Source organism: Haemaphysalis longicornis, unplaced genomic scaffold (genome assembly GCF_048455015.1).
Source record: "Haemaphysalis longicornis isolate Haplotype H1 unplaced genomic scaffold, Haemaphysalis longicornis Haplotype H1 scaffold_3, whole genome shotgun sequence".
NCBI classification, from domain to species: domain Eukaryota; kingdom Metazoa; phylum Arthropoda; class Arachnida; order Ixodida; family Ixodidae; genus Haemaphysalis; species Haemaphysalis longicornis.
The window spans coordinates 35,854,337-35,866,558 of NW_027526335.1; the positions used below are offsets into that span (position 1 = coordinate 35,854,337).

The window sequence follows — 12,222 nt, forward strand, 5'->3', positions numbered from 1 at the left end:
CTGAATAAGTTTGCAAGGAGAAAGCGCCGCGAATTACCCACAACGAAGCAGGTTATGGGAATCTTCCAGGATTGCAGTGTTTTTTGTTTGTTTTTAAAGCTGGACGCCAGCTCTGTACTCTACCAAACACTTCTTTTAAAGGAGTGCCAAGAGCTCGCCACAATTCCGTACTGGCGGTACAGCTACTGCAGGCTACTACTCGGGGCCACATCGTCGCTGGAAATATTTCAGAGAAAGTTCACGGAGATTTCTGGATGTCTAGATAATGTTGGACGATATTTGAGTGTATAGCAAGGACATGGCCGAACTTGGTACACGTTTGCTAAAGTTGCTTGCAAGACTGAAATTGATTGAATAAACGTTTATTGATACCGGCAGACGACGTTTTCAGGCGCCGCGACGTGGGCCTTTCGTCACCCCGGGGATGGTGTGGCTACTCGGTTAGGGACTCATACTCGCAAGAAAAGCGCGTCACCCTCAACAAAGAGAAGTGCCGTTTTACCGTCGCAAGCGTTACTTTTCTTGCCATGGTTTTAGACGTCAATGGTGTGCGCTCGGACGCTGAGAACGTTTCATAAGTTCGTTCTCTGTTTGGGATGATGAACCATCAAGATTTCTGCCCGATGCTGCATCTGTGTCGGCTCCGCTACGCAACCTACTTCACAAGGGCGGCGAATGGTCGTGGGGGCTTCTACAAAAGGAGAGCTTTGACAAGATGACAACATTCGGTTAAAAAATTCATACAAGATGGTAAAGAGCTAACAGGAAGCACACTGGCGATTGCTTTCAATGATTTTTTTTTCTCCGTTCCCTTCAAGGGATATAATAAAGTTGAGCTGAACTATAGGCACTCCGCGAATGACAAAACAATCTTTTTCGAACCAGTGGAGGTCAATAAAGTTATCACAGCCTGTTTGACATTAAGTAACAGCAAAGCGATAGATGAGTTCGGAATTCAAATGAGTACCTGTCAAATGTGTGATCGACGTTATCGAGAGATATCTCACACATATTTTTAATTTAAGCTTGTCATCTTCAATTTTTCCCGATAGTACGCAAATTGCAAAGGTAACAGCAATATTCAAAAGGGCTGATAAAACCGACAAGACTATAACTATCGCCTCACATCAGCTTTGCCTGTTTTCTCTAAAGGCTTAGAAATAATTTTGCTAAACCATCTATTATCATTTATCAACCATTAAAAATCATAAATCCTGTTCAGTACGGTGTCTGCAAGCAGAAATCGACTGAACTGGCTCATCTTGCTCAAAAAGAATTTACTATATTACAGAACTTTGAAGAAGAAAAAATTGTACTGGTATTGTTTCTGTATTTCTCGAAGGCCTTCAATCTAATCAATCACAAAATTATCCTGGAAAACCTCAACCATTATGGTATTAGAGGCATGGTTATTATGCTTTAATTTCTTCTTATTTGCAACATCGGCGCCAGTTCGTAGCCATGGGAAATTAATCTTCGCTGGTAAAGCCAGTTACGTCAAATGTTCCCCAAGGAAGCATCTTATGACCTTTTCTCTTTATACTTTACATTAATGAGGTAGTAATTACTGACAAAGCAGCAAAATATATAATATATGCAGATGATACTTTTCAGGCAGCTCTGGTATCGCAGCAGGGTTTGTAGTTGGGCAAGTTGGTACATTTCTACAAAACAGCGCGACACACGGTACAAATGGATGACAAGGCGCACACAAGCGTTGTTAGTCAGCGCTTAATACGTCTTTTTTTTCCCTTTGTACCGTGTTTTGCGCTGTTTTGCTAAATGTTAAACTCTGGTATAGATTTCGCAACTAGCGCAAGTGAAACGCTGGCAAAAATTAATTATTGCACTGTTCAGAATAGTTTAAGATGCAATGTCAGTAAAACTGAGACAATTCTCTTTCATCCCCACAAGAAAATAATTGGGCTACTTCATATGAAGTTAAACAACACAGAAATAAAAGTATTGCAGTTTTTAAAACAATTGGGCTACACTTTAACGGAAATATGATTTGGATAACCATATTACATATATTGCCAGCAAACTGTCAAGGACAATCGGCATTGTACGCCGCCACTGTTTTTTATCTTGCAATATCAATCAACAAGCTTCTGTATAACTCATTATTTTTGTATTTGATTAACTATAGAAGTCTTGTTAACTATGGCATTCTTAACTATGAAAGACTTGCTCAAGCTCACAGTTTTGCAAAAAAAAAACGGGTCATTCGTTTGTTCCGCAACCTTCGTTATCTCTGACACACTGCTGACGCTTTTGAAAAATTTGACATTCTTCCAATTATTTCCATGTATAACTATAAGCTATTTCGTTCTTATAAATTAGGATTAATCAGTAATGATGATGTTCTAACCGGGCTTGCTGGATTAGAAGAGAACATTGGAGTCTACAAGTCCCGCACACCAGAACCTTGGAACGTAAATAAGTGCTGGCACTTATTACCTACAGTCTTAAATACTGTTTTCCTTAAAATAAAAGTCGCCGTTTCAACGCTTTCACTCAGACGGCTGCGTGATATGATGTGTAAGCCCAAAGTAGCGTAATGAGATTTGCTTTGATGCTGTACCTAACATTCCTAATTTCTCTAATTTTTATTGATAGCTGTACTGCACTTGTTTTGTACTAAACTTGTTTTTGTAATAGTGCACTAGATGTTTTACTTGTTTTGTAGCTCATTGCACTTGTTCTGTAATTTTTCTCGTCATGCTTGACAGGCAGCTCTGTGTGTAAGGTGGCCAGGGTCCTTCAAGCTGTTTCAACAGCTTTTTTTCCCGGTCTTCTTGCAACATGGTTGGGAAATAAACTCAATTTAATTGAATTCGAAGATAAAGAGCATACTCAGGTCGTACGGCAAGGCACAACCCAAGGTATTCAACAATTGTATTAGCGGACGCGTCATCACAACGGTTTAGCGGAGTGCACCTCCAGGATCAGCCATCCGGCGAAACACGCTCTGTTGCATGCGCCTCACGATCACTCGCAATAACCGAACAAAATTTAAAAACATGCCTTGGCCTTGACGGGGGCAGCAGAACGCTTCGACGAGTTCCTGACAGATCTGGCATTCTTGTTCGAGACGGACCACAAGCCTCTCCTTCCCCTGGTTGGTAGTTATCCTCTAGACTTCCTGCCTTCAGGAATTCAAAGGTTTAGGATGCGTCTCATGAGGTGCTCTTACACGCCGACGCACGTCCCGGGTAAAAGTATTGCCATTGCGGACACCCTATCTCGAGCAACTTGCAAACAAGTGGGACCATCTACTCAGAAACTTTCGGAGGAAGACGTTTTGATTCATGTGGACAGTCTCGTCAAAACTCTTTCAGCATCTGAAGACATGTCAGACCGTATTTGTGTGGAACAGGCACCCCAGACTTCCTTCTTAAACTATACAATCATCACTGGAAGATGGTGCTCTTCGAGCGCAGTGGAGGCATACGGGCACCACCCTTATCCCTAAAGCTAGCCGACCAATCTCTGCAGCGAGCCCTAGACCCATCGCTGTCACGTCGTGTGTGGGCAAGCTCATCGAGCACATGGTTCACCAACGTCTCCCCGCCTGCCTTTAGGCTCAACACCTCTACTTCCTCACGATGCTTGGTTTCCACCCAAACCCTCAACGGAAGATATCCTCATTAAGCTGAAAGAGCAAGTCATAGGGAATCTCAGTAGAACTATTCCCAAAGGAATCCTCGCTCTGGGGGTAAAGCGCTCATTCGATAATGACACTCTTCCAAACCTCACTACCGCACACTGCGGACTCTGGACTTACTCTACGCGGGTGACCTCATTTTGTGGACAACCACTGGCTCCACTAGGGACCAACAAGACGCCCTTCAGCAAGTGGCGGACGAAACACTAGCATATCTCCAACCTTAAGGACTCACATATGAACCCTCTAAATCGGTCCTCTAGGTGACCCCCGCAGTGCTTCAGTGGCTAAGGCGTTGTGCTGCTGAGCATGAGGACCCGGATTCGATTCCCTGCCGCGGCGGCCGCTTTTCTGGTCGAGGCGAAAAGCAAAAACGCCGTGTGTACGAGCTCAAAATTAATCCGGAGCCCTCCACTACGGCGCACCTCATCGCCTGCGTTGCGTCGGCGCGTTAAACACATCAATCAATCAATCAATCAATCAATCAATCAATCAATCAATCAATCAATCAATCAATCAATCAATCAATCAATCAATCAATCAATCAATCAATCAATCAATCAATCAATCAATCAATCAATCCTCTAGGTGCTCAAGGTGCGCATGAGAGGCCGTGAAGCCCCACCAACACGGGACATTGAAATCTACAAAGGTGGTCTTCAAAGTCCCAAAGGGAGCAACCGTCGGATCCTCGGCGTGCCTTGCTATAGCGGTAGTTCCGGAGTTCCACTTCTATCACAACTACAAGGGACGATTGCCCAACTCGCCCACCCCATTCGTGGAATAGGCAGCCAGAAGCACGGCCTCAAAGAGCAAGACGTCTGTACACTTGTCCAGGCCATGCAACTCACCAAACTAAACTACATTGCCGCTTTCGTTGCCCTGAAGCCAAGCGAACGCAGCAGGCTTGATGCTCTCATCCTTAAAGCGTACGAGGCACCTGTTGGCGTACCAGCGTGTCCCTAAAACCAACAACGTATTAGCTCGCACTACATAACAACCTTTCAAAGCTTATCGGAGCATAACGAACCTCCCACGTCCAACGCCTCGCCCCAACCCTACCAGGTAGGTTGTTTCTACGAGATATTACCAGACCGCCTCCCAAGGCACGCAATGCTCATCACCCTCGCAATGGTCCTATACAAATATTGCTGTTAACCAGGTCTTCTGTTTTGTTTACTTGTGCGTTTTGTTTTCAGCGCCTGGTAGCGCCCGGCTGTGTTATCTGTGTTCGAAGGGAAGTGTTTTCTTCCCCTTCTTTTGTTCGTGGCGCAGGCAATCTTATTTGATAGGGAGTGTATATCGCCTTGTCGGCACTAGACACGAATGTTCTTTTATCGCCTGTATTATCGACCTGATTGGCTAGTTCCATGTGTCGGTTCGATGTTAACCTGTTCCTCGGTTCAGCTGCCCGGCCAAAATATAAAAGAATTCTGAAAGAAGACTTTAATATAGGGCCAAGCGAGAACAGGCAAAACCTTTACAGACCACTAAAACTGGTACATTGCATACTTTACAACATTGTTGGGCAAAAGAAAAAAATACCTAGACGTATTTAGACAAAACACCAGTACATGACTGGTACTAGGAAGTGTTCTTTGAATTTAAACTAGTGTGGGATTGGTGTTTTTTTTTTGCGAGATATTGCCCTGCGGCATAAGAGGAAGTTTTAAAGGTCGCGCCACTTTCACGCAAAAATGGAAGAGGCTGGTGCTGGTGCCACCATAATCAACGATTAAAATCTTGGGGTCTCCCGGGATGGAGCCGTATGCCTCGAATGTGTTTCATTCGTGCGTTTGTAAGAGCTGGGAAAGTCCACAATAGGTGTTCAGCGTCAGCTTCTGTCGCAGGAAGCACACAGAAGGGGCAGGCGTCCATAAACGGCACGTGATGGCGGGCAGGCCAAGCGTGGATAAAAATCTGGGGATAACACCACCCCAACTCGAAGCCTCCGCCGCAAGACCTCCTCCCAGCGAGTGAGCCCACTGGGGAGCTCAATTCCACGCGGTGGAAGTAAAGCATGCGTGGCGTGGCGGAGGTTCTCTTTTTCCACCAACAGTTCTTTTACGGTAGATACTGGAAGAAGCGGTAGTGGCCGTGTGAGGTCTCTTCAGTGGCAGGCGTGATCTGCCGCTGTGTGGGCAGGAAGCATGTCCCGGCAAATCCACAAAACACGGACAGGGCATCGGCAGGTGCCCATAATCGTGAAAATGCATGCAGCCAGGCTTGTACACCGTGCAACGGGACGTAAATGCCGAATAGCTGCCGTTGAGTCAGTGCAAATTTCCAGCTTAAGCCCACGAGTCGCTGTCGACGCGACATCTGCGGACCATCTAGAATGACAGCAAGCTGCGGTAGCAAATGAAACAGACTCCTCGAAAACAATACTTCGACTTAAAAGTACAAAAAGAGCTCGCGCAAGAGCATAGACCTCGTGGCGCAATTCCAAGAATACCAACAGAAACGAAAGGTTGGACTAGATGGCAAATGGGCAGTGGAATACGTAGAATTGAACTGGCTTGAACAAACCCCCACCGCATTTATCGTGGGAGCATCCAGACGGGAGAGGGGACCGTGAGAGGTCGGGCTGGGGAGAGAAGGGAGACATTTACGTGACAGGTGCTGCAGAAGACTGTCGTCTTTCAGCGACGTTTGCAGCGAAGTGAGCAGATACGCGGCCATTTTTTTCCGGGGCAAGGCTTTTAAAGAGGCTTCGTATGCGCTTGAATGCTCTCTTTTTGTTATTTCGAGAGCCTCGAAGACGTCTCATGTGCGGGTACCCCTGCACCGAATAAGAGACTGCGGCTACGCGCCGGCACGCACGGTATTGTGCCAGAGTGCCCGGCCCAACTTCGTTGCACGGGGCGACGCTCCGACAGCGGGGCCGATTCGAGCCCCGACCAAACTGCCCGCGGCCGACAGGCCCAAACTTGCATGCCTGAGACAGCTCCGCTGAGACGGCGATGGCGTCGCCTTCCCTTTCCCCGTCGGGGCTGCTCGGCTGACGCAACCGCTTCGCCTCCATTCGTCGGATTTCAAACTTCGGCCAGAGAGTGTCCTGACTGGAGCGATTCAAACTTCTCGGAGCTGCAACGGACTTCCGAGGGTATAAAATGCGCACGGAAGCACAGCGAGCGCGGCACTTTTCGGGGGCACCGAGTGGAGAGGTGCTGTCGCCTTTGAGCGAGCCATGTAACGCCTTTGTTACCCTTGTACATACTTTATATAAATGTTGCTTCAACTTTTCGTCGGCTCTAGAACTTCATCGCTCTGCTCTGCGCCGCGTCGATAACGGACGGAGCAAGGCAACGCCGCTACACCGGTGACTGCGCTCGGATGGCCAGTCGCAATAACGGCCACTCAATCGCGAAGCTCAATTGAAGCAGGTGTGCTGGCAGACGAGGCGTCCGCCAACGAGATGTTTGGCGCGCTTCGCACATCAGGCCGTGTGACAATTCAGTTTTCGGCCCAACAGGAAAGATGCAGCGCCTCGTCGACCCCCCTGTCGTTTTTTCCACCCCCGGATGTCGTTTACGATCAATCTCGTTTAGCCGCTACAACCGGCCTTGTCCTGGTGGAGCCCATAGTTTCTCCACGGACGTTAACCACGAATAAGGGGCCAGGAGAGCGGCGTTAACAGCTCCGCTGTACAGTGGCGGCGCGTGGGGAGACCCGCACAGCAAGTTGCAAGGCTGGGGCTAAACATTGTCGCCATCCGTCGGTACTCGTTTATCTGGGTGGTGACACCCGGCCGACGAAACAGATGATACCAGCAGCCGCAGCAACGAAGGCGCCTGCGAAGCTGACGGGCGCTGATTAACGTTGTGGGCGCTCGCCGTCTCCTCCCCGGGTATGCCGGAGCTTCATCCCTCTGGCGTGAAACGAACACGAGCGCCGGGGCTGCGGAGAGGTGCCTCTGCCTCCCGTTTGGCGAGACGGGAGATATTTCACGCCTCCTCTGCATCACCAGCAAGCGGAAGGTTTTCAAGCAAGCCGCCTCTTTGGGAGCCATACATTGCCGGTTATGCGTTTAAAATCCTGTGCGTGACTGCATTGTTCAACAGGCCATCGGGCCGACAAGGTTGCGAAGCATGCGTTTCATTTCGCATCATTATTTTTGCTTGCAAAAAGATCCCCCGTGGTGGTGGCGGAGTAGATAAGGCGTTGTGGAAAACGGTGTTAATTCGGGCTTGTAGGTACATACTTATGTGTTCAGCCCCCCATCTCGTCTCGCCTCTTCTTTGTCCCGTCTTAGCACTGTGTTATCGAACTTAAAGGCGTTGTGCTTCGCGCTCAAGGCACATCCACCTGGACGCCAGTCTCTCCCGGGGAACGAGATGACACACGAAGCAGTACCAACCAGGCTCACTTGGAATCCGACAACGACGGAGACGCGGGGCTGGAAAATTACCGAGAGAGAGAGGGCGAGAGAGAGAGAGAGAGAGAGAGAGTATTGAATTTTGAGAGAGAGTTTGAAGTTTTGAATAGGATAGTGTATTAATAAGGAAAAAAGAAAAGATAAAAAGTGGTTGCTTTGTGCGCAGTGCAATAGATGGTATATAGTCATGTTCGTTTTTCAATGAAGCTGGGTGTGAGACTGTGCCCGTCCTGTCGCTCCCTTATTGTCTTGTCTTTTGCGCGCAGTTTTTCTACCCTTGAAATGCAGTACCAACTAGCTCCAAAACACGCTGTAGTGGGTCAATAACACTGTCTATTGAACAGGATCCTTTGCGAAAGCGTGTCATGGCGTCTAGGTACAAACCATGCTTTTAAGAAACCATTCAAGACGAGCGAGGACCATATGCCCCATCACCTTACTCACACAGGTAACCAAACCCACGAGCCTGTATGACGAAATGACACATGGAAACTTGCCAGACTTCTGGACAGCCACTAAATGACCTCTTTTTCAGTGGCTTTGGACAGACCCAGAACACCGAAAGAAGTTGTAGAGGTCCAAGAAAGCTTTTTTTCTTGCGTGCCGAGTTGACAGAGTGCACAGTACGTGATGCCATCAGGACCAGGATCTATGAGCTGAAGCGGAAAGCGCTACAGTGAGTCTGTGCAGCGTAAACGGCGCGTCCAGGCGGCGCGTCCAGGCGGCGCGTCCAGGCGCGTCCACAGTTGGAGGAGCACAGCGTTGTAATGAGGCCATGCCTGTAGCACTGTCCCTTGCAACGTGAATGCAGAAGTCTTCGGCAACATCTGTGTCCATCCGGTTCTCGTATACGGCCAAAGCTCGAAATGGATGCTGCTGAGTGGGTGTAGACGGCAATGCACGAACGGTCTGCTATATCCTAGAAAGTAGGTTCTGTGGGTGTAATCTAGCTAGAACAGAATGATTCCAAGGGCTGTCGGCCAAGCTTCTCTAAATAACCCCGCACAAGTTCCTCGGCTCAACGAGATGCTCTCAGATCAGAAATAGCTTTTGTCCGTCTGTACCTCCTTTCAGATCGACGTCAATTAGCGCGAACCATCTGGCACAAAACATCCCCTGGATTTGCTTTAGTGGAGTATGCGGCACCGCGTGATGCATCCCTGGTTGCCTGGATGATTCTCGGTTCGAAATCAGTCACCGAGGCTTAGTTATTGCGGGATAATTACGCAGAAGAACGAAACATGTGATAGTCAGTGTGACGTTGTACTCGTGTATTTGGTGAACCTTGTGGTGATTCCACATTAAGTGCACACGTGTGGGCACGTGGTCAGGAGTCAACATCAGCGAACCACGTAGCTGCGGACGAAAGGCAGCTATATATGAGTGCGAGTTCTAGCCAGCTGCTGTAGTTAGCAGCCTGGAAAAAAAAGCCATTGAACCATCATTGAAAATGTCCTGGTCATGATTGGATAAAGTTCGCGAGGCGTCGTCCTTTTTTGGTGCTGACAGTGCTTCCCCAGAGCTCATGATGCGCACTGGAGTCACCTACAATGATAGGAGGCACAGGGCAGCCTCGAATAATCAGGTCCAAGTGATTGTTATCGAATCGTGCACGGGTGACACATATCCAGCTATCATTGAAAACGTGTTTGTTTTGCATTGCACTGAACAGCAACATATTCACTCTTATGTACCGGAACGTGGTGCATAATATAGGGTGAGTCACGGCGAACGCAGAGTAACACTTTGCTGGTACTTCCATCGGCATCCGACAAAAATCGTTCATATCCCGATAGTCGAAATGGTGACGTCATATCTGGCTCACAGATCACAATGACAAAAGTGGTTTCAGCGCCCTTTGCTTGAAATGTGCCAGGTGACCTGTGAGACCTCGAGCATATCATTGTAGAATGAACGACCGGCGAATTCTTTCCGGTAGGGGACGGTGGTCGCGACATCAGGGCCATTTTGCTGGTTATTGGTCGGAAGAGGCCCAGAAGGGCTCCACAGCATCCGGGAATCGCACAGCTGTCTGCGCAACTGTCGTTCCGACGCAGTCCAAGAACAGGCGCAGGGCAGCCACTAGCGGCTTCAGCCTCGCCCTGATTGGCTCATCACCCGGCACTACAGGCTGAGCCGACTGAGATTCCCTGCTGCCCACACAGCACTAAACAGATGGCAAACCGATGCAATCGAATACGTTCCCTCATCCCTCCCTGTGTCACCGCAACTATCCCGATAGGTACACGGACAGGCGGTGCAACATTGCAGCAGCTACTCTACCTCACATGATCTGGCAATGCCCCAATAAAACACAGCCCTTCGAACAATTAAAGCCCACATATAAGCAGTAATGAGCAGTGGGAGGCCACATTGCTCCGCTCTCTTCCCGGGATGCAAGTCGTCCAACTTGCAGAGGACGCCGCCAGGGACGCCGAGTTCCTGACCGCCGTCTGATGGCATGAAGACACAAGGGACCGTTTGTCGAACGTGAGAAGTCGGGGATTAAGTTCTCAACTACCACTTAAGCGCTCCCTAGGAATTAAGTCGTTCGCCCGAATCCGAAACGAGCGGGGATAAGTTGGGCTTTTCCGTCGGCTTTTCAGGCAACTGAATTATTGGCCGTGGCCGACTTCGAGTCATTGTAGTCGGCGGTTGCCGTTTTATTGTAAGCGGGAACTTATGCGTACGGGCAAACAGGCCCAGACGTTCCCGCACAGCGCATTCGTCTTGAAAAGGAATCACCACAAAGTCTCTCTGAGCCCAAGGACGCGGGTTCGATCCCAGACGTTGTGACTGCTTTTCAGATGGAGGGGAAAAGCGAAAACGCCCGTTTGCCGAGATTTGGGTGCACGTTAAATATCCCCTGCAGGTGGTCGAAATTAATCCGGGGTCCTGTACTGCGGCGCGCCTCGTAACCCAGATGCAGCTTCTGCGCGTTAAACCCCGTAATCGATCAGTCTGCAAAATTGTTGCCCATGTTCACCTCAAGCGATCGCTCCCGGTCGTTAAAGAAAGTGAATTGTTCTTCGAACAAATATTCGCTCCCACGGCCTCACACACAGTGAGAAGATTAAGGCTCCGTGCATTCACTAAACACACAGCCTTCCCTGGCAAGCGTGCACGGCGCAACCGACGCTTTACCGCTGTGATCCAGAGCCCCCGCCCGAGAGAGAGAGAGAGAGAGAGGAGAGAGAGAGAGAGGAGAGAGAGAGAGAGAGGAGAGAGAGAGAGAGAGAGAGAGAGAGAGAGATAGATAGATAGAGAAGATAGAGAGAGAGAGAGAGAGAGAGAGGAGAGAGAGAGAGACGGAGAGAGAGAGAGAGAGAGAGAGAGAGAGAGGAGAGAGAGAGAGAGAGACCTCTTTTTTTGGAAAAGCAGAGGTTTGCCTGCATTTACAGTCGCCTACATGCTTCTCTGCTGTGGTTGGGGATGGGGGAGAAACGGCCCAAGAAAGAACTAGGCAGGAAAGACAAAGAAAAAAAAAAAACACGTGGACTTGGCGCGATAACGGACTTACATGCATATTTTTGTTCTGAGCTTGGGCCACATAATTTACAATTTGAAATTAGACCCATTTCATCCAAATAAAAGAACAAACTCTGTAGAGATTGGCGCTCCTTCGAGGACGAATGCATGGTCCTAAAATAACCCTGAGAGTAATTGGTCCCTGTTCTAGACGTTCAATGTTTTCAAGGAAGTGGGATCTCGGTTCCATGCAGGCCGCACATTCTAATAAAATGTGTTCAATTGTTTCGACACAGGCCCAAGCGTCGCTCCAAGGCGAAATAGGTAGCTATTTGTGTATGCACAGTTCAGCCGTAGACGATGGTGCAACGTTTCCAGGTTCCGAGGAAGCCGTCTCGGGATTCTCGACTTGAATTCTGGGTCAATAGTGCGCAAAAAGCAAGCGGGTATTTTGTAAGTTGCTCCATAGACGGCTTATTTCACTCACCGCTAAGTGGTGAGCCATGGCAGAAGCTTCTGTTTTCGTGAAATACACCTTGCGGTATTTCCGGTAAAGAAGGCCTTTACGAGCCGCTTCGTCGGCTTTTTGGTTACCTTTGATGCTGCTGTGTCCAGGTATGCACTGCAATTTAATGTGCCCCAGCCCGAGTTTGCGCTTGACCGTACGAGTTGTATGGGGCCGTGTTCACCGAATTCTCTCTCTATAGCT

The 12,222-nt window shown here is 48.7% G+C and overlaps 1 protein-coding gene across 2 annotated transcripts in view; it reads right to left on the reverse strand.

Annotated features, from left to right (window-relative positions):
- Window positions 1-12,222, reverse strand: part of LOC144174287 (cystinosin-like) — a 190,663-nt gene that overhangs the window by 104,967 nt on the left and 73,474 nt on the right. The window lies entirely within an intron of this gene.